The sequence below is a fragment of the Mus caroli genome, chromosome 5 (assembly GCF_900094665.2).
Source record: "Mus caroli chromosome 5, CAROLI_EIJ_v1.1, whole genome shotgun sequence".
Taxonomy (NCBI): Eukaryota; Metazoa; Chordata; class Mammalia; order Rodentia; family Muridae; genus Mus; species Mus caroli.
In genome coordinates this window covers 107,524,663-107,532,459 of record NC_034574.1, presented here as the reverse complement: position 1 = coordinate 107,532,459, position 7,797 = coordinate 107,524,663, and the positions used below count along the sequence as shown (strand labels likewise).

At 55.2% G+C, this 7,797-nt stretch overlaps 1 protein-coding gene across 2 annotated transcripts in view; it reads right to left on the bottom strand.

Annotated features, from left to right (window-relative positions):
- The window catches only part of Fam222a (family with sequence similarity 222 member A), a 47,206-nt gene extending 44,720 nt beyond the window's left edge, over positions 1-2,486 (bottom strand). Inside the window, exon 1 of one of the 2 annotated variants that reach the window (XM_021162866.2) lies at positions 2,315-2,486. The gene's annotated coding sequence lies outside the window, so the exon portion shown is untranslated. The remainder of the gene's footprint in view (positions 1-2,314) is intronic. The other variant, XM_021162865.2, reaches the window with a different exon arrangement.
- Positions 2,487-7,797: the final 5,311 nt, after the last annotated feature.

Here is a 7,797-nt window from a genome sequence, read left to right as displayed (position 1 = left end):
CCCGCCTCTGGGTCAGGCTCTCCACCCATTAAAGTTCTGTTACCATCTATAAACCTGCCTTCCACCTGGAGAGCCTGCCAGGGGCTCTGGGTAGCCCAGGGCCATCTCACATGAAGAAGGCTGGCTTTTTCACTATCTCTGGCAGGTGGGTTTCATGCTATACAACCCACCCCCACCCCCCAGGGCTACAGATAGGAGCCCAGCAGGTATAAGGGAACAGGCTGGGCTCACAAGGCCTGGCAGAAGGTACCACTGTGTTCAGCTCACCCAGGAAACGGTCCTAGGACAGGGGTGCCTCCCCTGTGCCCAAGTCCTGGAGATTCTGAATGGGAGGGGGTGGGGAGCACCGAGGCCAACCCACTGCAGCTGCCTGGCTGCGCACCATCACTTCTTTGGCTTGAGCCTTGAATTTCTCATCCGCAAAATGGGTCACAGCACAATCCACTCCTGAGAAGCAGCTGAGATGCTGCAAAATGCCTGGCGCTCTGGAAGACGCTGGGTAAGCTGGCAACTCCCCCCCCCCCGCCCCCCTGTCGTCTGGCGCTCACTGCCAAGCCCAGGGAGCAGAGGGAAAGGAACAGAAGGAGTTGCCCAACTCTGACAGCCTCTCCCTCTGCCTTGGCTGAGGGACTGTAAATACTCCACAGAGGGCCTCCAACCGCCTGTGTGTGTGTGTGTGTGTGTGTGTGTGTGTGTGTATCTCTGGCGCACACTCCAAGTTTGTTTCTAAGCTGGGAAGTGTTGAGAGAGGCCGGGCAAACAGCCCTGTGCCCACAGCCTCCCCTCCCCACTCCACCCCCAATCTGCTGTTGTGCCGCTGGCTGTCCTTGGAAGCTTGCGTGTAAGGAAACCCCTTCAGCTGGAAACAGGATCACCCCACCAAACCCCCAAAGTGGCCTCCCCCCCCCCGACCCCTGGTATTTATTGACCTGTTAATGGAAGAGCCTGGGCAGAAGCTGTACCTGCCCCCCACCCCGCCCCTCTATGGGAGCAACAATGCCAGCGTCTTCAATCTTTCCCCTAGAAACTTGACTGTGGCTATTTTACCCCCTATCTGGCCCTGGCAGTGATTGCTGGGACGGGCAAAGGAGAGTAAGCAGGATGTGGCTTGGGAGCTCTCTGGGCTCCATACTGTACAGGGCTGCTGCCAGAGTGCGGTGGGGAGAGGGGGGCTCTCAGCATCTCCACCCATCCCCCCTGGCCTGGTATTTGCTTAATGAGCATCTATTACACTGCTTGTCAAAGTCATCTTAAATGACAGAAGGGGAACAGCTTTGGCAGGAGTTCCAGCTGGACCATGGCCCCTTACCTTGAAGGGCAGGGGAGTTCCCTGAACTTACACAGACAGACACACACACACCAGGAAGGTCCCGGCTCCCCTCTCTCTCTGGCTCAGGCAGGACATTCACCTTTTCAAGAGAAGCCTGTTTGAAGGCTGAAGCCCACATTTTTCTGGGGACCCTGGGAACTCCAGTTGCTGGCTGGGTACATGGTAGGGTTCATGAGGACCTCCTTTTAAGCATCCTGCTTAAAAGTAGAAGGTCGCTCTGTCTGGGAGTCTGGGAGGCTCCAGACACTGTAGGAGACATGGGCAGAGTTGAACACCTGTCCTCAGGGGCAGGGACAGCTGGCACTGCCTGCCTCCCTCCCCCACCTCGAGTGGGGATTTAGGTCATAAGATTGCGGCCGGGGAGGACAGGGAGTTGGCCTTCACCTTCTACTACACCAAGGCATTCGGCCTTGGCCATTCTGGCTCCACTCAAAGCCAGCTGTGTTGTCACAATTCTGGTGACATCAAAGGTCGGGCAGTGATGTCACATGCAGCCCATTGGAACATGCTGTCTTTGTGAGTTATTTGTAACAATAGAGACACAAATGTCTTGCCTGGAAAGACACCATCCTCAGACATGAAGTTTTGGGACTCCCTGTCTCTGAGCTCTGTCTCTTTAAGATCCCAAAGGTGGTTTTGTAGACCCCTCCATGCTGACCGCCCCTGGCTGCCCCCAATCAATCTCTACAAAAGTACAAGATTCCCTAAGAATTTCCAGAGGACAGGGCCACCACCTTTGTTAGCTTCATGGGTGGGGTGACCTTTCCTCTGACAAATACTGATGCCAGTAGAATACCCACGAGGGTCCACAATCTCCACTCCAGCCAATCCAAACAAGTTGTGTGGGCAGGACAAGGGTGGACAAGTAGCATTGCTGTCTCTGGGCGCCCAACAACCTAGGGCCCTTTTAGGGCCAGTCCAGGTTGCCAGGTTGCGAGGAGCTGTCCCCAGCTCAAACTCAAAATTCTGCACCCCGCAACTCACCGTGTCAGGCAGGCGGACGAAGGGCACCAAGTCTCAGAGGCCACGACGCTCCGATCTGCGAGTTGCGGCCATGCAGGGGTGATAAAGATTGCCGGAGGAAGGCCCCCTTAGGGGGCCGATGCCTTTCTTCGTATGGAAAGGGGAGCCGTCGGTGAGGGCGATCCCTGCGTCCAGAAGCGCCGTCCGAAGTCGGAAAAGGGTTTTTTTTTTTTTTTTTCCTCTCAGCACCCGTTGCGTCCGCCTGGGACCCCGGCCGCTCGCGCGCTCAGGCGGCGCATCCTCGCAGGAGACTGTGCTCAATGCGTCCGGCGGGAGGCGCTGCGCCTCCCTTCGGGGCCCGGCTCACCGCTGCAGCTCTGCCCGCGCCTCTCCCAGGGCGCCCTCTCCGTCCGCGCTGGGAGGCCGGCGGCCGCGGCCCCTCTCGCCAGCCCCAGCTGCAGCCTGTCTTTGTTGCTTCCTCTCGCTTGCCCTCCCGCCCTCGGCTTGCAGCTCCCGGATTTGCTCAGAAGTGGAGAGTCCGTCTTCTCGGAGGGTTGCACGCACCTGCAGCGGCCCGGGCTCCTCGCCCGGCGTGCACCGGCCCCCGCAGGTTGCAGAGAGCAGCGCCGAGAACGAGCCGGCCCCTCCTCCTCCTGCTCCGAGCTCCGGGTGTGGGGGGAGGGGAAGCCGGCGAGCAGCGGCAGTGGCAGCCGCAGCGAGCGGCAGAGACTGGGATGCAGCCTCGCGGGCCTTGGCGCTGAGGACCAGCAGATCCAGCTGGCGCAGGGCAGACTCGGGGATGGAGAGCCGTGCACCCGGTATGGTGCTCGAGCGCCGCAGCAGCGGTCGGCGCACAGGTCTCTCCCGTGCCCGTGGCCCGGGACGGTTCGCGGGGCTCCCGGGGCCGCAGCCTCGCGCTGCCCAGCACCCTCGCCTAGCCTCGGGCCCGGCTCTTCGCCCGGCCTGGCCGGCGCGCGCAGCCTCTTCGCAGAGCTGCCGGCCCGGCAATGCTGCCCGCTGCTCCGCTCCGGCTCGACTGACAGGCGCGGGCGCCCGCTCCTGCCGCTGCGTCTCACCCCCGGCCCGCCCCCCGCGTCACGGCCCAATCAGCTGCAGCCGAGAGGCGGTTACCACGGTGACGCGGCGCCGCGTCCTCCGCGAGGCGGGGCTGGGGGCCGCCACGCGCGCTTTTCGCGGCAAAATTCAAAGGCCGGCAGGGCGGCTCTCCAACCTCTTTCCCCAAGCGGGGATGAGGCAGGTCCTGGTCCTAGAGGACTACAACTCCCGGCATGCTGCGAGCCTAAGACAGGCGAAGGAGTCCCGATTGGAAGGGCAAGGCATGCTGGTTGTTGTAGTCCCTTTGTCGAAGACCTAGGGTTGAAAAGCAGGTAATCTTATTCACTGAGTACCTGTTTGAGGGTAGGTACTATGCATTATTCCGTTTACTCTTGGAACAGGCCCTATGAGGAGTGTGTTAAAGATAGTAAAAATAGGTTGGGGTGACACCAAATGGTAAAGGGTGCACACGTTTGCAAGACCCAGCATCAAACCTTGGGACAACCTAAACACACACACACACTCACACACACACTGCACTTAAATTTTTAAAACTGTGAGATCGGCTTTATGGCCTACATTTTACAGAGGAGAACACTGGTATTTGACACTTGTTCTCAGTTTACGGACAAAACTAAGACGTGAAGCATCCCGATTGCCTTTTCCACGGAGCGACTGGGGATGGTGTTGGAGTTTTGGGCATCAGCGCTGAGATCTGTGAAACACAAACAACATGCTGAATCCTTGGTCAGCTCCATCCCACAGATGTATACATTGACTGCGGGAGGCAGGCACTTAGTATTTTCTATGTTGCTCCTGTTGGTCTCAAACTCCTAGCTTCAAGCCATCCTCCTGCCTCAGCCTCCAGAGTGCAGAAACTATGACCACAAGCCACCATACCTGCTAAGGCTCCAGTTTGTCCTCCACTTAACAAGTAGGGAAACTGAGGCATGGTATTACTTAAAACTAAGTAGGTGTTTCTATTCTTATTTGCCTGACAGCCCACAGATAGCAGACAGGGAAACTGGACCATTGGAGACACAGTTTCCTAAACTGTTAAAATGTCTGTCACAAGGCTGGACAGTAGTGTCACATTCCTTGAATTCCAGCACTTGGGAGGCAGAGGCAGGTGGATTTCTGAGTTTGAGGCCAGTCTGGTCTACAGAGTGAGTTCCAGGACAGCCAGGGCTACACAGAGAAACCCTGTCTTGAAAAACCGAATTAAAAAAAAAAAAAGTATGCCACAAAAGAAGTTGAACACCCAGCTTTCCAGACAGAACTTCAGGATCCCTGCAGAAATGTAAAACATCAATCAGACACCCCCATCCAGCCCCTTTAGGGGCTTTATCTTAGGGATGCTTAGTGATCTCAGGCTTTATCTTAGTGATGCCTGGAGTCCTCCCAGAACCTTGCCTGCTGTTGGCCTTGGCCGTTTATCTTCAGGGCTTGGTGTCTGTAAAATCAGAAGACAAGATATCTTAATCTCCTCTGTATCTGGCCATTGTCGGGGCCCAGGAGAGAGCGCCAATGCACTCAGCAAGTGTTTAGTGGTGGTCCTCCATCCTAGAGGGCTGGCGAGCGCATCCAGGGGTTTGTGTGGATTGCAAGCAGGCCTTAGCCTACTTTCAGGAGCCGAGCGGAACAACCACTAACTAGAACCTGGGAGAGGCTCTGGCAAGAGACGTCCAGGGCAGGCCCAAGTAGGCCACACACTCCTTATCTGGGGCAGAAGCTGGCCCTGTTTCGGCTCTCAGATCAGCACTGTGAATGCGGTTCCAGCAGCCTCAGCCTGCCTCTGCACTTGGCTGTAGTTCTCAGCCGCTGCCTGTCCATCCTTCCTCCTCGGCCCCTCCCTGCTCCCGGAGTGTGGGTGGGGGCGGGGATTTACCTGGAAACCCGATCAGCTGCCAGCTGCTTCCCCTCTGGGCCAGCCGCCAGAGCGGCCCTGACGTCAGGGCGAGTTGCCCAGGCGACTTGCTGGCAGGACCCAGGGCAAGGACAGGTGGAGAGAGCAGATTCAAGCCTGGGATAGTGGAGGAAACAATGACGACCAAAGTCTAGGAAAAGAGAGTGGGGATGAGGGGTGGCGTTAAGGTGAACAGCGGGCCAAGCTGAGTACAGCCTTCTCTGAGCCCGAGATTTCGCTGTTGGTAGGTCACCATGACAGCGCCTTGTGCTATTCATGTTTTAGAGTCCTTTTACCTTCACAGAGAACCTGTGCCCTGCGGATAGAATTACTACCCACATCTTGTATGGGAAGAGGGCTGCGGGACTTTGCCCAAGGTCACCCAATGACGGAACTGAAGCCCTCCCAGTCCTCCACCCCTCAGCAGGCAGCCACAGATTGACAATGTGTGACCTGGACGGACATTTCTTCCCTTTTCTGGACCCATCTCCTTGTTAAGGGCTCCCAATGTGGTCAATAGCTTCCCAAAGACCTGGCGCGATTCCCAAACAGTGCGGGCTGGGGTGGGGGAGGGCAGCAGCTAAGGGTGAGATCTAAAGGGGGTGTCTGTCTCTAAAGGTCAGGGAGTTTGTGAGGTGCTGATGATGGATTCTGGGGGGGCAGTGGGCTCAGAGGCAGCTGTGTTGTAGAGATGTGTCTTGCAGGCAGTTGAAGGTTCCGGAGATGCTTGGGCCTTTATTTTATTTATGTCTCCAAATACACATTTGTATCTTTAATCATTTCAAACCTTATTTTTTTTTTAAAGATTTACTATTATACATAAGTACACTGTAGCTGTCTTCAGACGCACCAGATGAGGGCATCGGATTCCATTACAGATGGTTGTGAGCCACCATGTGGTTGCTGGGATTTGAACTCAGGACCTTCGGAAAAGCAATCAGTGCTCTCACCCACAGAGCCATCTCACCAGCTCCTCAATCCTTTTTTTTTTTTTTTTTTTTTTTTTGGTTTTTTCGAGACAGGGTTTCTCGGTATAGTTCTGGCTGTCCTGGAACTCACTTTGTAGACCAGGCTGGACTCGAACTCAGAAATCCGCCTGCCTCTGCCTCCCGAGTGCTGGGATTAAAGGCGTGCGCCACCACGCCCGGCTTCAATCCTTATTTTTAATGATGGTTCTTAAATGTCTTAACCTCCCTTATAGCCCACCACCCATCAGAGATAGTAGGAAAGAAAGGATACAGGGGAAGTGTACATGTTCAGAAAGGTTCTTTGGAGCAACTCCCATCTGTGTTGTCTGGAAACCAGCTGTTCAGTTCACAGGTCAGCAGGCACTGCCAGCTCGATCCACTCGCAGAGACACTTCATGCATCCAGGGACAGGCCAGTTCAGTAGAGTTGGGTTAGCAGACCTAGCAGAGACAGCCAGGCCTCAGCTTTTGCTGAGTCAGCAGGAATACCAGCAAAAGTTCTTGGCTGTGCCTCTCTTAGGGAAGCGAAGATCAGCGAAGACAGGAGACCAACGAGTGTTGCACAGCCAGCTGTACCCGAGTCCTATTTACACCCTCCAAACATCACGTGTCCCTCCAGTATCTTGCTTCAGCCCTGGTCCTTGGGAGCGGCAAGAAACTGCAGCACACCACCAGAAGGTTTTCGGTGTGTTTCTCTCTATGGAGTCCCGACAAATGCAGCTCAACTATGCAGTATAAGGCAGATTGATACGTGTGGTCATTAGCAAAGAATCCTTCACCACACGTCCTTTCACGTGCTTGCTCTAGCAGAACATCCTCTCTCCTGTGTCTGCTTCAGTGAAACGTTCCTTCAAGAGTCTGCCTTAGCCTTTTACACCTGTGTCCACTTTAAGGAAATATTCCTTCACGTGTTTGCTCCAGCAAAAAATCATCCAACCGACTTTTCCAAGAACCCACAAGTTTTCACCACACACAGCCAACCCTCCCTCATAGTCCTGGTTTTTGCTCTACACTCTGTCCAACACTAACATGATCTGATTAGAGACTAGGCTAGAATTCATTTGCCGAAGCCTTGGGGACCTCCAGGTCGGCCAGCTCCTGAACACTGGGGACTAGGATTTAGTTTATTCCCTTGCCGCCATTCCTATAAGACCCTACATACCAACCTTGCTGAAATGCACGTATACCCTCCATCATGTGTGCCTCTTACCACCCCAGACCTTTTGCACATTGCTGTTCTCTTTACCTAGAGGGTCCTCTCTCCAGGGAGCCAACTCTTGCTCTTTGGGCCTGTGATAGGCAGCCTATTTTGGTTGAATGGGGCTTGCTCCGGTGACCCAATAGAGAAATCTACAAGGGATGGAAAGGTGAGCCACGTTCCCAGAGTCAGGTGCCTGTCCATAACTCTGTGACTCTGATGCACAGACAATGTCCCAAGCTTCTGCCATTCTGGCTAGACTCTATCCCCACAGTTACCTGGCAATAGCCAGATAGCCCAGCCCACTATAAGAGGGGCTGCTTGGCCCTTCCTCACCACTTTTTAGTCCTCGCTTTTCTTACTCACTAGCCCTCTTT